General features: G+C 38.2%; 1 protein-coding gene across 2 annotated transcripts in view; it reads right to left on the bottom strand.

Annotated features, from left to right (window-relative positions):
• Positions 1 to 17814, bottom strand: part of CSMD3 (CUB and Sushi multiple domains 3) — a 1383361-nt gene that overhangs the window by 454115 nt on the left and 911432 nt on the right. The window lies entirely within an intron of this gene.

Here is a 17814-nt window from a genome sequence, read left to right as displayed (position 1 = left end):
GGAATCAGCGAACTAAAATGGAGTGGAATGGGTGAATTTAACTCAGATGACTATTATATCTACTACTGTGGGCAGGAATCCCTAAGAAGAAATGGAGTAGCCAACATGGTCAACAAAAGAGTCCAAAATGCAGTACTTGGATGCAATCTTAAAAATGACAGAATGACCTCTGTTCATTTCCATTTCAAACCATTCAATATCACAGTAATACAAGCCTATGCCCCAACCAGTAACGCTGAAAAATCTGAAGCTGAATGGTTATATGAAGACCTACAAGACTTTTTAGAACTAACACCCAAAAAATATGTCCTTTTCATTATAGGGGACTGGAATACAAAAGTAGGAAGTGAAGAAACACCTGGAATAACAGGCAAATTTGGCCTTGGAGTATGGAATGAAGCAGGGCAAAGGCTAATAGAGTTTTGCCAAGAGTAAAAAACTCTGTTCCAGCAACACAAGAGAAGACTCTACACATGGACATCACCAGATGGTCAACACTGAAAACAGAATGATTATATTCTTTGCAGGCAAAGATGGAGAGGCTCTATACAGTCAGTAAAAATAAGACCAGGAGCTGACTGTGGCTCATATCATGAACTCCTTATTGACAAATTCATACTTAAATTGAAGAAAGTAGGGAAAACCACTAGACCATTCAGGTATGACCTAAATCAAATCCCTCATGATTATACAGTGTAAGTGAGAAATAGATTTAAGGGACTAGATCTGATAGAGTGCCTGATGAACTATGGACGGAGGTTAGTGACATTGTACAGGAGACAGGGATCAAGACCATCCCCACGGAAAAGAAATGCAAAAAAGAAAAATGGCTGTCTGAGGAGGCCTTACAAATAGCTGTGAAAATAAGAGAAGTGAAAAAGAAAGATATAAGCATCTGAATTCAGAGTTCCAAAGAATACCAAGGAGAGATAAGAAAGCCTTCCTCAGTGATCAATGCAAAGAAATAGAGGGAAACAACAGAATGGGAAAGATTAGAGATCTCTTCAAGAAAATTAGAGATCCCAAGGGAACATTTCATGCAAAGATGGGCTCGATAAGGGACAGAAATGGTATCGACCTAATAGAAGCAGAGGATATTAGGAAGAGGTGCCAAGAATATACAGAAGAACTGTACAAAAAAAGAGCTGCATGACCCAGATAATCACTATGGTGTGATCACTCACCTAGAGTCAGACATCCTGGAATGTGAAGTCAAGTGGGCCTTAGAAAGCATCACTATGAACAAAGCTAGTGGAGGTGATGCAGTTCCAGTTGCGTTATTTCAAAACCTGAAAGATGATGCTGTGAAAGTGCTACACTCAATATGCCAGCAAATTTGGAAAACTCAGCAGTGGCCACAGGACTGGAAAAGGTCGGTTTTCATTCCAATCCCAAAGAAAGGCAATACCAAAGAATGCTCAAACTACTGCACAATTGCACTCATCTCACATGCTAGTAAAGTAATGCTCAAAATTCTCCAAGCCAGGCTTCAGCAATACGTGAACCATTAACTTCCACATGTCCAAGCTGGTTTCAGAAAAGGCAGAGGAACCAGAGATCAAATTGCCGACATCCGCTGGATCATCAAAAAAGCAAGCAAATTCCACGAAAATATCTATTTCTGCTTTATTGACTATGCCAAAGTCTTTGACTGTGTGGATCACAATAAATTGTGGAAAATTCTGAAAGAGATGGGAATACCAGACCACCTGACCTGCCTCTTGAGAAACCTGTATGCAGGTCAGGAAGCAACAGTTAGAACTGGACATGGAACAACAGACTGGTTCCAAATAGGAAAAGGAGTACATCAAAGCTGTATATTGTCACCCTGCTTATTTAACTTATATGCAGAGTACATCATGAGAAACACTGGGCTGGAAGAAGAACAAGCTGGAATCAAGATTGCCAGGAGAAATATCAATAACCTTAGACATGCAGATGACAGCACTCATGGGAGAAAGTGAAGAGCAATTAAAAAGCCTCTTGATGACAGTGAAAGAGGAGAGTGAAAAAGTTGGCTTAAAGCTCAACATTCAGAAAACGAAGATCATGGCATCTGGTCCCATCACTTCATGGGAAATAGATGGGGAAACAGTGTCAGACTTTTTGGTGGGGGGGCTCTAAATCACTGCAGATGGTGATTCCAGCCATGAGATTACTCCTTGGAAGGAAAGTTATGACCAACCTAGATAGCATATTGAAAAGCAGAGACATTACTTTGCCAACAAAGTCCATCTAGTCAAGACTATGGTTTTTCCAATGGGCATGTATGGATGTGAGAGTTGGACTGTGAAGATGCCTGAGCACTGAAGAATTGATGCTTTGAACTGTGGTGCTGGAGAAGACTCTTGAGAGTCCCTTGGACTGCAAGGAAATCCAACCAGGCCATTCTAAAGGAGATCAGTCCTGGGTGTTCATTTGAAGTTTGATGCTAAAGATGAAACTCCAATACTTTGGCCAACTCATGCGAAGAGTAGACTCTTTGGAAAAGACCCTGATGCTGGGAGGGATTGGGGGCAGGAGGAGAAGGGGACAACAGAGGATGAGATGGCTGGATGGCATCACTGACTCAATGGGTGTGAGTTTGAGTAAACTCTGAGAGTTGGTGATGGGCAGTGAGTCTTGGTGTGCTGCTATTCATGGGGTCGCAAAGAGTCAGACACGACTGAGTGACTGAACTGAACTGTTAATTCATGTTACACGCTGTCTAAAACTTTGATCTTCCTTTAATCAGAGTCCCTATTATAATTTTAGTCCTTCATTGATTCAGTTTCTTTCTTGATCTCCCATCTGTTAGTATCTCTCTTGCTCCAGCCCAGCTGTCAGAATAATGCCCTTCAAATTACAGTTTCATGATACCATTTGCTTTTCTAGACAGGTACCTTGATCTCTTTTTCCTTTAACATAAGATTAAATTCAGCTTATCATTTCAAGAATTTAATCATCTGATTTTTCCTAAACTCATATGCAATTGAAATCACAATGATAGCATTTTAATCCCAGTAGTTACTGATAAGGTATTTTAGTGTAAACACCTCGTTTTGAAGAAAAATAAACCAAGTCGAGTGAACAACTTGTCAAAGTTCACAGGATTTGACAGTCTCAAAAGTATTTTCAAGTCAGCTTTTACAAAACAAGACTTCAAAACCAGTCCTCTCCCATTATTGTCAATATCATTACATGAAATCACCATCCATGGATTTGAAAAGCCCAGAAATTTAGAAGTAGTCATCTTTTATAGTCGAATCTCAGTCTCCTTCATTGCAGGTAGATTCTTCATTGTTTCAGCCACCAAGGAAGCCCATTTTCCTTACTATTTACTCCCATATCCAACTCATCCTCAAGTTCATTCTTTTTTTCTCAATGTCTACAGCTGTCAGATTTAGTTTAAATTAACCATAATTTCATATCTGGAGTACACCCTCTTAACTGAGTCTCTTAATTGGTCTTCTCATTTACACTAACTATCCTCCACACTATGGTCAGAGTAATTTTTTAAACCATAAACATCCTTAAATGGTCTCTTGCTGTGCTGACCAACAGTCCCTGAATGATCTAGTTATTGCCTTAAACTCTAGCCTGTACTTTGAACTTCTCCCCCTGCACTCAGCAGCCCTGATACATTAGCCTGCTTTATATCTTCAGGATGAACACAAAGAGGAGATAAAATGGAACAAAATATTTGAATTATTAATAATTATTTGGAATGTCAAATGGGTACTATATCAGCTTCAACAAGTTAGAGACCCTTCTCAATGACTTCAGTTCAGTTCAGTTCAGTCGCTCAGTCATGTCTGACTCTTTGCAACTCCATGAATCACAGCACGCCAGGCCTCCCTGTCCATCACCAACTCCCAGAGTTCACTCAGATTCATGTCCATCGAGTCAGTGATGCCATCCAGCCATCTCATCCTCGGTCATCCCCTTCTCCTCCTGCCCCCAATCCCTCCCAGCATCAGAGTCTTTTCTAATGAGTCAACTCTTTGCATGAGGTAGCCAAAGTACTGGAGTTTCAGCTTTAGCATCATTCCTTCCAAAGAAATCCCAGGGCTGATCTCCTTCAGAATGGACTGGTTGGATCTCCTTGCAGTCCAAGGGACTCTCAAGAGTCTTCTCCAACACCACAGTTCAAAAGCATCAATTCTTCAGCACTCAGCCTTCTTCACAGTCCAACTCTCACATCCATACATGACCACAGGAAAAAACATAGCCTTGATTAGACGGACCTTAGTCAGCAAAGTAATGTCTCTGCTTTTCAATATGCTATCTAGGTTGGTCATAACTTTCCTTCCAAGGAGTAAGCGTCTTTTAATTTCATGGCTGCAGTCACCATCTGCAGTGATTTTGGAGCCCCCCAAAATAAAGTTTGACACTTTTTCCACTGTTTCCCCATCTATTTCCCATGAAGTGATGGGACTCGTTGCCATGATCTTCGTTTCTGAATGTTGAGCTTTAAGCCAACTTTTTCACTCTTCACTTCCACTTTCATCAAGAGGCTTTTTAGTTCCTCTTCACTTTCTGCCATAAGGGTGGTGTCATCTGCATATCTGAGGTTATTGATATTTCTCCCAGCAATCTTGATTCCTGCTTTTGTTTCTTCCAGTCCAGCGTTTCTCATGATGTACTCTGCATATAAGTTAAATAAGCAGGGTGACAATATACAGCTTTGATGTACTCCTTTTCCTATTTGGAACCAGTCTGTTGTTCCATGTCCAGCTCTAACTGTTGCTTCCTGACCTGCATACAGATTTCTCAAGAGGCAGGTCAGTTGGTCTGGTTTTCCCATCTCAATGACTTAGCATTTTATATTTTTATTTTCTTTAAGTATTTCCTTTATAACTCCATCTCATGTGTTTATATTTTTATCTTTGTTGTTTACTTGTTTCTTTCAGTTTTACCTTACAGAATTTCTAAAATCTATTGTTCCAGACACTGTTTTTACACTTTTTCATTCTAAAGTAATTAGAATAACCCAAACAAAATATGATATGCATAATAAATTGGCCTAAGAATCAAGCATTATTATAAAATGTCCATTTGTGAAAAACATTTTTTACATGAAATTGCCAAAATTTGTTATTTGTATAAGTAAGAACTTTCACATAAAACTAAATTTTCTTCCTTATTAGAATTTGATTTTGTTTGTTTAAAAGCTTTCACAGGATAGTATTTTCATGAGGATTATTAATCTTCCTTGTAATGATGATCATAATTAGGCTTCCTGTAGCGTTATTATGCATTTCAAAAGTAAAATTATGTGCATAACAGTCACTTAAAATGCCATATTTTAAAAGACAGAGGAAAGCATTTTGGTGAGAGAAGATCACTGAAATATGGTATTTCTAATGGATATACCTAATATATCATCAACTCATACTGTTATAGGAAAGTATTTGTACACTTTAGTCTAATCATAATTAAAAGAGGTAATCAGTCATGAAATTAGCAGTTGAGTAATGGGCCACTAACTATTAAAAAGTAGAATACCCAGAAGCATTTTGGTTGGTCCCTCAGTACAAAATGTTAGGGAGGCAGAGTTGTTCGGAAGGAGTATTAAAGCAAAGGAGTAGCATACATATGTTGTGACTATTTACTGAAAGTATTTTCCCAAATAGTGACCTTGCTACAAAGTGATAATTCCCCTAATTAACATACAACTTATTTCCATAATGCCTGAAAATAAATATGCAGCTATTGAATTTTAAGAAATGCTTACATAGTTAACACCAAAAGCTTGTCTACCTCAAAGTATAATGGTACTATAGTCCTTAAGAAAAACTTCTGGAAAAGACAGTATCTTTGACAGAACAAAGAAAACTTGGAATATATAGAAAACAGAAAGTAGATCAAGATACAAGGAGTTATTTTCAAGTTCTATTTATTCATTCATCATTTATTCATTTGTATTTCAATCATTCAGCAAACAATTGTGTGTCAGATACATGCCCCTGTGATATCTGGACTACTTCTAAGTTATCAGTTTCCAGGCAATCTGTAAGAAGTCCTATGTATTATTTATGAAATATTTAAAATAATCCAACTGCATATGTATCATTATAGATCAGAACACTGATGTGTAGAAAATTTATATAATTTGCACATCAGCTAGCAAGGATTTGAACAGAGGCAATCTGACACTAGAATTTCTTTACAAATGTAATTAAGATATTCTCATTCCTTTTCTCACGTTTCCCATGTGCAAAACACAGCAATGTAAACATAAAAAATAATAATGTCATAAGTAATATAAATGCTAGTAAAGTAATGCTCAAAATTCTCCAAGCCAAGCTTCACCAATACGTGAACTGTGAACTTCCAGATGTTCAAGCTGGTTTTAGAAAAGGCAGAGGAACCAGAGATCAAATTGCCAACATCCGCTGGATCGTCAAAAAAGCAAGAGAATTCCAGGAAAACATCGAATTCTTCTTTAATGATTATGCCAAAGCCTTTGATTGTGTGGATCACAATAAACTGTGGAAAATTCTGAAAGAGATGGGAATACCAGACCACCTGACCTGCCTCTTGAGAAACCTGTATGCAGGTCAGGAAGCAACAGTTAGAATTGGACATGGAACAACAGACTGGTCCCAAATAGGAAAAGGAGTACATCAAAGCTGTATATTGTCACCCTGCTTATTTAACTTATATGCAGAGTACATCATGAGAAACTCTGAGTAGGATGAAGCACAAGCTGGAATCAAGATTCCCGGGAGAAATATCAAAAACCTCAGATAGGCAGATGACACCACTCTTATGACAGAAAGTGAAGAGGAACTAAAGAGCCTCTTGATGAAAGTGAAAGAGGAGAGTGAAAAAAGTTGCTTAAAGCTCAACATTCAGAAAATGAAGATCATGGAATCTGGTCCCATTACTTCATGGCAAATAGAGGGGGAAACAGTGGAAACGGTGTCAGACTTTGGGGCTCCAAAATTACTGCAGATTGTGACTGCAGCCATGAAATTGAAAGACGCTTACTCCTTGGAAGGAAAGTTATGACCAACCTAGATAGCATATTAAAAAACAGAGACATTCCTTTGCCAACAAAGGTCCGTCTAGTCAAGGCTATGGTTTTTCCAATGGTCTTGTATGGATTTGAGAGTTGGACTATAAAGAAAGCTGAGCACCAAAGAATTGACAGTTTTGAATTGTGATGTCGAAGACTCTTGAGAGTCCCTTGGACTGCCAGGAGATCCAACTAGTCCATCCTAAAGGAGATCAGTCCTGGGTGTTCATTGGAAGGTCTGATGTTGAAGCTGAAATTCCAGTACTTTGACCACCTGATGTGAAGAGCTGACTCATTCGAAAATACCCTGATGCTGGGAAAGATTGAGGGCAGGAGGACGTGGATGATAGAGGATGAGATGGTTAGATGGTATCACCGACTCAATGGCCATGAGTCTGGTTTGGCTCCGGGAGTTGGTGTTGGACAGGGAGGCCTGGCATACTGTGGTTCATGGGGTCACAAAGAGTCGGACACAACTGAGTGACTGAACTGAACTGAAGTCATATAAGAAAGATATGCCCATGGGCAAGGGGTCTGGAAGAGGGCATGAATTAAGGCTTCACAGAAGAGACTCCATTTGGAGGCTCTTTAGTTCCTCTTCACTTTCTGTCATAAGAGTGGTGTCATCTGCCTATCTGAGTTTTTTGGTATTTCTCCTGGGAATCTTGATTCCAGCCAGTGCTTCATAGAAGAGACTCCATTTCAAGGATAAGTCAGAGTTCACCAAGAGACAGACAGAGGATACTGTAAATGGAAGAAACAGCGTGTGCTTAAGAGTAGAAGGCTGAATTAGCATTATATATATATATATATATATATATATATTATATATATATATATATATATATATATATTAGGGAACCAAGAAATGATGATAGATGAAGGAAAAAGAATAGAAAAGGACCTGATAAGTTACATTAAGGAAAATGAAAATAGTCAATTGAAAAATTTTTTAAAGCTACATACACATGTATAGATAAAAAAATACAATTTTCATTTAAATGGAGGCTACAGGGATAATGGATTAGGAACAGTGCACCTGGAGTTGGTGAGATCAATTAGGAAACTGTTACAATTATCTGCAAAGGTATAATCAGGTTCTGATTTGTGGTTTTAACTGGAAAGGGTTGAATATGAGAGATATTTAGGAGGCAGATTCTAAAGCATTTACTGATTACATGCAATGAGTGAGCAAGATAAAAGAGTTGGGCTAAGATAAATTGGTTATTGGGCCCCTGTCATGAACTACATTATAGAAGATAATTCCATTCGCTAAAATAGGAAACACAAAACAAAAAGAAGTTTTACGTGGAAAGATAATAAGATTCACTACTGAGGCAAAAAGGACTGTGAAATACAATAAAAACAAGAGAAAATAGAATCTGGAGTTCTCAGTTATATGTGTCATTTTCAACATAGGTTGATGTTAAAGTTTCGATGTAAGCAGAAGATTAAGGTGAAATCTTAGAAAAGAAAATAAAACAGATTTAAGATGTAACCTTTGAAAAAATAGTTTAATTTAATAAAAAAATATAAGTAGGTATTGTTATGTATTATAATACTACAGTGGGGTGAGGCTAGGATGAACTATTTCTATTTGGGTTTTCCTCTCTCCTAATTGTGTGTGAATTGGATGACTGTAGCTGATAAAATAAATAAATATCTAAATTTTAGTAAGTTAAGAGAATACTTCCTCACTTGACCAAAATGGCTTTCAGTTTGACTAAACTTTAAACAGGCTTCTTAAAGACTCTGGACCCCCTTACTCAACTTTCTCCATTAATTTTCAACTAGCTGATCTCAGCCCTTAACAATCTTCCCTCAGTGCATTTGCGTTCAATCTATCCTCCCCACTGCAACCATCTTGAATAAAATCTTCCTTGCCTGTTTAACTCTGGCAAAATTTTTCCTTGGCATAATCATGTACCAATACAATGAAGTATACCTGTCAGCAGAACAGCTTTCCTCCTAGTCTTTCAAGACCCAGAATGACAAAGCCTCTGTCATTTTCAGTAGGCCATTTCCTAGATTGCTATGGAGGCCATTTCCATTTCAGCTGACAGGAAACAGAGCATGGAGGGCCACTCTGCATATGCTTTCTATGGATCATAGCTTGGAAGTTATTTATATTACTTCTGCTTACTCAGTTGACATACCTAGCTGCAAAGAGGGCTGTGACATGAAGTCCCTCAGTTGGGTAGCTATTTCCTACCTACAACTCTGTATAATGAATGGAGTAACAACTTAAAGGTAAACAGATAGCCTTTTCTGCTATACCAACCATTATACCAAGTGGTCATAATGCTTTCCACTTTAGCATATGTTTTCATATACATACCTTACTTATTTTAATAACCATGCATGCATGCAGTCACTTCAGTTGGCCAACTCTTTGCCACCCTATGGACTATAGCCTGCCAGGCTTCTCTATCCGAGGGATTCCCCAGGTAAGAATACTGGAGTGAGTTGCCATGCCCTCCTCCAGAGGATCTTCCTGATCCATGGATGGAGCCCATGTCTCCTGCCTTGACAGGTGGGTCCTTTACCACTAGCGCCACCTGGTATACCCCTTTTAATAATCAAGTAGCATAAAAATGCTGGTTTCTTTCTTATATCAGTTTTGTACATAAAAAAAAAATTCATCAAACATATGACTTAATGAGAAACACAGATCTAAGTAGCGAAAGGGGAAAATTCAAATTCCAAGTTAGTAACTACTTTCATGATAGATGTATTGGATTAATTTTCTAAGAAAGACATTTGTTTAAGCATATCTATTCTCCTTAAAATAAGTTTAGTGAAGACAGAAATGAATGGTTAGGGGGATAAAACAAAGTAACTCAATTTTAATGTAAATCTGAGATTCTAACCACACAATTTTAAGTGCTTCCCTGATATTAATTTATTATTTCTGTATTTATTCTGAACAAACATTTATTTAGCTTTTGCTATATATAAGATATTATGCTGCTGCTGTTGCTGCTAAGTTGCTTCAGTAGTGTCCAACTCTGTGCGACCCCATAGACGGAAGCCCACCAGGCTCCCCCGTCCCTGGGATTCTCCAGGCAAGAACACTGGAGTGGGTTGCCATTTCCTTCTCTAATGCATGAAAGTGAAAAGTGAAAGGGAAGTTGCTCAGTCGAGTCCGACTCTTAGCGACTCCATGGACTGCAGCCACCAGGCTCCTCTGCCCATGGGATTTTCCAGGCAAGAGTACTGGGATTTTCCAGGCAAGAGTCTGGAGTGGGGTGCCATTGCCTTCTCCAAAGATGATATGCTAGGTGGTACAATTTTTTAAAATTTATGTGACATTATATTTCACTTCATGAAACACATAGTTTATACAAGGAAGACATTCATAGCTAACATGTAGAATAAGTGTATGTTTGAGCTAGATAGGCTAGAAATGTGGGGAAGAGACAGGTAAAATCTCAAGGGCATTAGAAAAGAGTTCTTGACAGAGATTTTGTCAGAGGTGAGTTCTATCAAAAGAGAAAAAAAATGAATAGAAGATGGGGGTTATGGGGGGAAGACAGAAAGACCAGAGAAAGGAAGTGAGAAATACTGAAAACAAGCAGAACCCTGGACGGCCTTCTCAGGTACATGCATCCCATTTCTTGTTTTTAGAAAATACAAGCAAAAAAACAAACAAAAAAATCTTCAGCCTCCTAGACCTTCCCTGAGTCCCAAAGAGCAAATTTAAAATTTATTGCTCAGGAAAGTGAGGGGATACAGTATATCTTTCAGAGTTCCTCTATAAGAACTAAGGTCCTTCGTAGGAGGAGGACAGTAACTTCAGGCTGAACACAAGATTCCTGAAAGACCACTCTGTTACCTCACCACCAACCAATCAGAAGAAAGTCACTGACCCTACATCCCTCACTTCAAATTCTGTATCTAGAAACTCTTCTCTGGGACTTCTCTGGTGGCACAATGACTAAGAATCTGCCTGCCAATGCAGGGGCCATGGGCTCAATCCTTGGTCCTAGAAGATTCCACATGCTTCATGCAGAGCAACTAAACCCATGTGCCACAACCACGTGTGCCTAGAGCCTGTGTTCCACAACAAGAGAAGCTACCACAATGAGAAGCTCCTGCACCACAACAAACAGTATCTACAACTAGAGAAAACCCATGTAAAACAACAAAACTCAGCACAGCCAAAACTTAATTAATTAAAAACAGAACAAAAACAACAACAACAAAAATCTCTTCTCTGGAAGCCACCAGGAAGCTGAGGTCTTTTGAGTGTTAGCTAACCATTCTCCTTGCTTGGCCCAAGCAATAAACCTTTCTCTGTTCCAAACTGCAATATTTTGGCTTATTTAACATCCCTGTGCATAGGGCACATGAAATTAGGTCCAATAATTCTGTATGAGAAAATCTAGTAGTTCTTTGTTTCTGTAGCTTATAGTTAGTGAGGAAAATACCTTTTGGTTTCATGCGGTGGCTACTGCTTTTGAAGACTTCAAAGCTTTTTAGACATCTACAGGTGTCATTTTGTTGTTGTTTAGTCCCTAAGTTGTGTTAGTCTGCCAGGCTCCTCTGTTCATGGGATTTCCCAGGTGAGAATACTGGAGTGGGTTGCCATTGCCTTCTCCAGGGGATCTTCCTGACTCAGGGATCAAACCCGTGCGTCCTGCACCAGCAGGCAGATTATTTACAGTTGAGCCACCAAGGAAGCCCAGACATCTAGAGATGAGTTTATATTAAAAACCTATTAAAATGCAGATTTAGTAAGTATAACGTAGGAACCAGAAATCTGCATTGTTAATAAAACCCGCACTCTATTCCAATCCCTCAGGTCATTTTACAACTCTTGGCTCACAGACCATGGTGACAAAATCTAAGAGAATATGGCTAATCTGTAGCTCCAAGATTCTCCTGGATAAACCCTCAGGTTCCTGGCATAAAAAGGTAATTTCCATCTATTAGTGAAATACAGATTACCGCCTCTAATCCCCCTCCCTACTTTAAACAATGAAAGCAAAGCATAAATGATAAAGTAGACAAAATTCATTTATCCTGTTTCATTTTTCTAAGGCCTGAAGAAAGTCTGTTATAAATAATTCTTGCTGGAGTACTGACTCATTTCTGTGTTGCTTTAAGTAGAATGGACAAATTCAAGATACCCAGTATGCTTTAAGATATAAAAGAGTCAGAAATGTTTCAGACTGTATTCAGATAAATGTCTTTTGAATAAAAATGCTACAGAATCTTGGTGTTCTTTCATTTTAGAAATGACAGGTGCTCAGAAGGGGATTAAGGACCTGAAGACAGATTAGGTTTTGATCTCAGGGATTATAAACAAGGAGGGTTCCATTTCCTTCCTTATTTTTTTTTTAACTTGCTTCATAGTGCATAATTGATTCAATGGACATACGTTTGACCAAACTCTAGGAAATAGTGAAGCTCAGGGAAGCCTGACATGCTGCAGTTCATGGGGTCACAAAGAGCTGGCCATGACTGAGTGACTGAACAAGAATAACAACAAAGTAACCACTTGTTCTGTCCTCAGCATACTGGATGATGCTTCAAGGAAAATTATGGGAAACAAGTTGCATCTCTATCTTGGGTAAAAAGACAAAGCCAGAAATATAGATATTAAAGTGCCAGGAATGCAGAGAAGCAATCCTAGGTATGAACCTCTTTTCGTTTCTATAACAACTTCTACTCTTCTCTTGCCCAGCTCTATAGAAATTAGGCGCAAACTCCTGAAGATTGCTATTAAATTAGTTTTCCCTATGGTAGTCCACTAGGAATTTAATACTACCTTAATATGTAACTAAAAGAAGAGTCTATTGTTAGATATGAATAGGCAAACATGTGTGAATATACATTCTTTCTATGAGAACCATAAATATATTCTGGTTTATGCATCAGATTGTTACAGTAATTGCTCCCTCAAATTAACTACCTCCAAAGAGTGAAATGTCTGTGAATGAGAAGGATTTCCTTTCTTTTGAGGCTAACTGAGACTCAAGAAAAAAATCCTTTATTCTCAAAGGGTAAGTTCATTGGCAAGCAAGTCCAGTCTTGCTGTCAATTTTCCCAGGGACTCTAGTCCCATCCTATTCACTCAAGGAATTCTCTCAGACATCCCATTATGGGTAGGAAGCCATAGTTCTTCAGGGAGTTCTCCACTGAGAACAAGGAAGTTCTTGACTGAATAAGCATTTTATGGAGTATTATGAAAGTCATGGAACACAAACAGAAATTTCTCCCTTTCTTCTTTCATCCTTAAATATAGCCTTCAAACATGCACTGATAAATCTTATTCTCCTTAAAGAAATGTTTGGTGCAGCCTCTAAAATTCTCATCACTTTCAATATTAAAAACATTTAGTCCAAATTAATTTAAAATTATTATTTCTTCCACCCACCCACCCAAGATGCATCTGTGATCACGTTGGAGGATGGAGGGGAGGATGCTGATAATGCACCAGTAGTTGGTGATTCATTCCTTCATTCATTTCAGCAGCTGGAAAAGAGAAGATGCTCTCCCTTCCTATGAGGAGATAAAGTAAAAGCTGAACAACCTTGACTGTAACAATTTAATTAGATACATAGACATTAACAGATAGATAGATATCTCAATCTCTCCTACTTTTCTTTTGTTGCTTATATAAATTGGTAGTGGGATGGCTGTGTTATGATTAAGAGAAATAAGTCAGAATCCACTTAGTAAACCACAAAGGAGGTATCTGAACCTCGGGTTTTATGGAGGGGGATACTAAAAAATCTTTTTCCTTAGTGGGTATGGTATAGGTTGCCAATCCCAAAGTAACAGGAAATTTTGCCTGAAAACACTGTTAGTCATACATTTTGCTTCTACTGTTTTTCTTCTCAGGGAGGCCAAAATGATAATAATACTAGAAATTATGATGAGTCTTCACAAGGGAGTGACAACTTTTCTTTCAGTTAGTCTTAACTCAGCATCCTTGATTAAATCGAATGCTTTGAGCCAATAGCATTCATCTGACTCTTCCAATGTATTTTATTAAATGTAATCCTCTTTATCTATAATGTAGTTCAATGAATGTATTACATCCTAATTATATTCAAGAACATGACCACGTAATCCAGAAGGCCAATATTCCATTTCCATTTTTGTTGAAGGGATTGCTTTATATCAAAGTGGGTGTTGCTATCTACAGTCAAGCAGTGCATGGGGGACAAACAGCCAGGTAAAAACAGGGAGAGAAGCAGATAGTATATACGTATTAGTCCTAGAGGAGAAATAACTATGAAGAAACTAATAGGTGGGCAGAGGTAAGCTGAATAACAAATGGTTTCTACAGAACTGAACAGGAGTGAGAGCAGAAGCAGTGAGACTAGTCGGAAGGCTGCTGCTGTAATCTAGGTCATAGACGATGGTTGTTTGAACCAGTGTCAGCAGTTAAGGAAGTAACAAGCAGATGGGTTTTGAAAATAAGTATTCAAAGTAGAGCTTAACATATTTTCTGATGGATTGTGAACAGTTATGACAGAAAGAAAGGAGTCAGAAATTACTCCTAAGAGTTTTTGCTAGAATTACTAGAAGAATGGATGAGCTATTAATGATGATGGTGAAAGTCTGTGACAGTATCAGATTTGGAATGACCAGGGAATCTGATTAGTTTTGGACAGGCTACGTTTGAGATGCCTATTAAACATCTAAGGAGAGATATTGAGGAAGAAGTTGAATAGATGACTCCAGACTGCAGACAGAGAAATAGGCTGGAGGTGGAAATTTGAGAGCCTTCAACACAGAGATGTTATTTAAGGATGGAGACTGGATGGAAATTACGAATAGAATGAGTGGAAATAAACAGAAGAAAATATTCAAGACCAAGCTCTAGGACATAAACAGAGATTACAGACAAGAGGAGAAACTAAGAAGAGAGACTAAAATGATCTTGAGTAGCATACTTATTAAAATGAAATGTAATAAGGCATATAATTTCTAGATTAGTACAAATTTTTTCATGAACAGTTAAGTGATTTTATAGTTTTAAACTATCAAGTAACATCTGATTTTAAAATGTAAATAATATGTGTTTCAGATTATAGAAAAATTATGAATACATTTTAACAGAAATCTTATTTTTGGTCTGCAAATAAATCCTTCTCATTCTTCAGTCTGAATGAGTACAGTTCAGTAGCATTTTTTAAAAGACATTCATCAATGAATAATAAATCCTTATATTCAAGAAAAGTTTCCTTCTATGACTGCAACAGAGATAGAAGACAATTTATGTCCAACTGTCTTACAGAAAACTCTAGGTGACTTAGTGCTCACTGTTTGACACCTAGGAAGAGAACTTTCTCGTTTGATTCTAAATCTCAAGGCACAGTATCTCTTTCAAGGTTTTTGAAATTCATTGGCTGGTTTATTACTGGCAAATATAGAAGCAGGTAGTTATAAAGTAGAAATGCAAATTAGAGAGTAGTTTGAAAAGACAGGTTAAAAACTTGATTTCTTTTTTTTAAACCAATGCATAATTTCTTATAATGAAGTGGAAAATTGTATTTACCAAGCTTCTATGGAGAAAGAATTTTAATTCAAAACCATTAGAATGGGATGAACTAGTCTTTCCTGGGGGCAGAGTACATTGGAGTTAATAGGTAGGTCTTGGCTAACCTTAGGGTTAAGTATTAAGGAGAAGGGCCTAAAATATGTGAGCAAGAGCATGGGGCTGAGAAAAGGAAAATTGGAAGAAAGAGAAGAACAGCTTAATGATTAGAGAAATGTATGTGTAGTCATCAGAGGAAAAAAATGATCACAACAAAGATGGTGTTGATTTTTATATGTAACAACTACCTTGAATGGGAGACGGGGGAAAATATAGCTTAGAAAAATATTTGGGATGCTTTCTAGTTACTGCATTGTTTAAAACCTTTGCATCCCAGCTCAAAGAAAATCAAGGTAAAAATTCTATCTTACTTACTGCTTCTTGAATCTGGTTCAGTTCTTGAGTAAGCCTGAATCAAATTAAGCCACACAATTGAGCCACAATAGCAGCTATGATGGTGTAGTCATCACCTAGAATCAGACATTCTGGAGTGTGAAGTCAAGCAGGCCTGAAAAAGCATTACTCAAACAAAGCTAGTGGAGGTAATGGAATTCAGGCTGAGCTATTTCAAATCCTAAAAGATGCTCTTAAAGCATATATACCAGCAAATTTGGAAAACTCAGCAGTGGCTAAGGACTGGAAAAAAGTCAGTTTTCATTTCAATCCCAAAGAAGAGGAATTTCAAAGAATGTTTAAACTACCTCACATTGCACTCATTTCACATGCTAGAGATCAGTCCTGTGTGTTCTTTGGAAGGACTGATGCTAAAGCTGAAGCTCCAGTACTTTGGCCACCTCATGAGAAGAGTTGACTCATTGGAAAAGACTCTGATGCTGGGAGGGATTGGGGGCAGGAGGAGAAGGGGACGACAGAGGACGAGATGGCTGGATGGTATCACCGACTCAATGGACATGAGTTTGAGTGAACTCCGGGAGTTGGTGATGGACAGGGAGGCCTGGTGTGCTGTAATTCATGGGGTCTCAAAGAGTCGGACACAACTGAGCAACTGAACTGAACTGAAGATAATGCTCGAAATCTTCCAAGTTAGGCTTCAAGAATAGGTGAACCAAGAACTTACATATATACAAACTAGATTTAGAAAAGGCAGAGGAACCAGAGATCAAATTGCCGATATCCAATGGATCATAGAAAAGCAAGAGAATTCCAGAAAAACATCTACGCCTACTTCACTCACTACACTAAAGATTTTGACTGTGTGGATCATGACAAACTGGAAAATTTTTCAAGAGGTGGGAATACTAGATCATCTTACCTGTCTCTGGAGAAACCCATATGCAGGTCAAGAAGCAACAATTAGAACCAGACATGAAACAGACTGGTTCAAAATTGGGAAAGGAGTATGACAAGGCTGCATATTGTCACCCTGCTTATTTAACTTACAGGCAGAGCACATCATGGGAAATGCCAGGCTAGATGAATCACAAGCTGGAATCAAGATTGCAGGGAGAAATATCAACAACCTCAGATATGCAGGTGATACCACTCTAATGGTAGACAGTAAAGAGGAACTAAAGAGCCTCGTGATGAATGTCAAAGAAGAGAGTGAAAAGGCTAGTTTAAAACTCAACATTCAAAAATTAAGATCATGGCATCTGGTCCCATCACTTAATGGCAAACAGATGGGGAAAAAAAGGGAAACTGACAGTTTTTATTTTCTTGGGCTCCAAAATCACTGCAGATAGTGACTGCAGCCTGAAATTAAAAGACATTTGCTCCTTGGAAGAAAAGCTATGACAAATCTAGACAGTATATTAAAAAAGCAAAGACATCACTTTGCTGACAAAGGTGCATTTACTCAAAGTTATCATTTTTTCAGTAGTCATGTACTGATGTAAGATTTAGACCATAAAGGTCTGAGTGCTGAAGAATTAATGCTTTTGAACTGTGGTGCTACAGAAAACTCTTGAGAGTCCCTTGAACAGCAAGGAGATCAAACCAGTCAATCTTAAAAGAATCAACTCTGAATATTCACTGGAAGGACTAATGCTGAAGCTGAAGTTCCAGTACTTTGGCCATCTGATACAAAGAGCTGACTCACTAGAAAAGACCCTGATGCTGGGAAAGATTGAGGGCATGAGGAGAAGGCAGTGACAGAGGATGAAATAGTTGGATGGCATCATTGACTCAATGGACATAAGTTTTAGCAAGCTCCCGGAGATGGTGAAGGACAGTGAAGTCTGGTGTGCTGCTATCCATGAGGTTGCAAAGAGTTGGACATGGCTGAGTAATGGAACAA

Source organism: Ovis canadensis, chromosome 9, assembly GCF_042477335.2.
Source record: "Ovis canadensis isolate MfBH-ARS-UI-01 breed Bighorn chromosome 9, ARS-UI_OviCan_v2, whole genome shotgun sequence".
Lineage (NCBI taxonomy): Eukaryota > Metazoa > Chordata > Mammalia > Artiodactyla > Bovidae > Ovis > Ovis canadensis.
The sequence above is the reverse complement of the archived record's forward strand: the minus strand, read 5'-3'. Positions and strand labels throughout refer to the sequence as shown.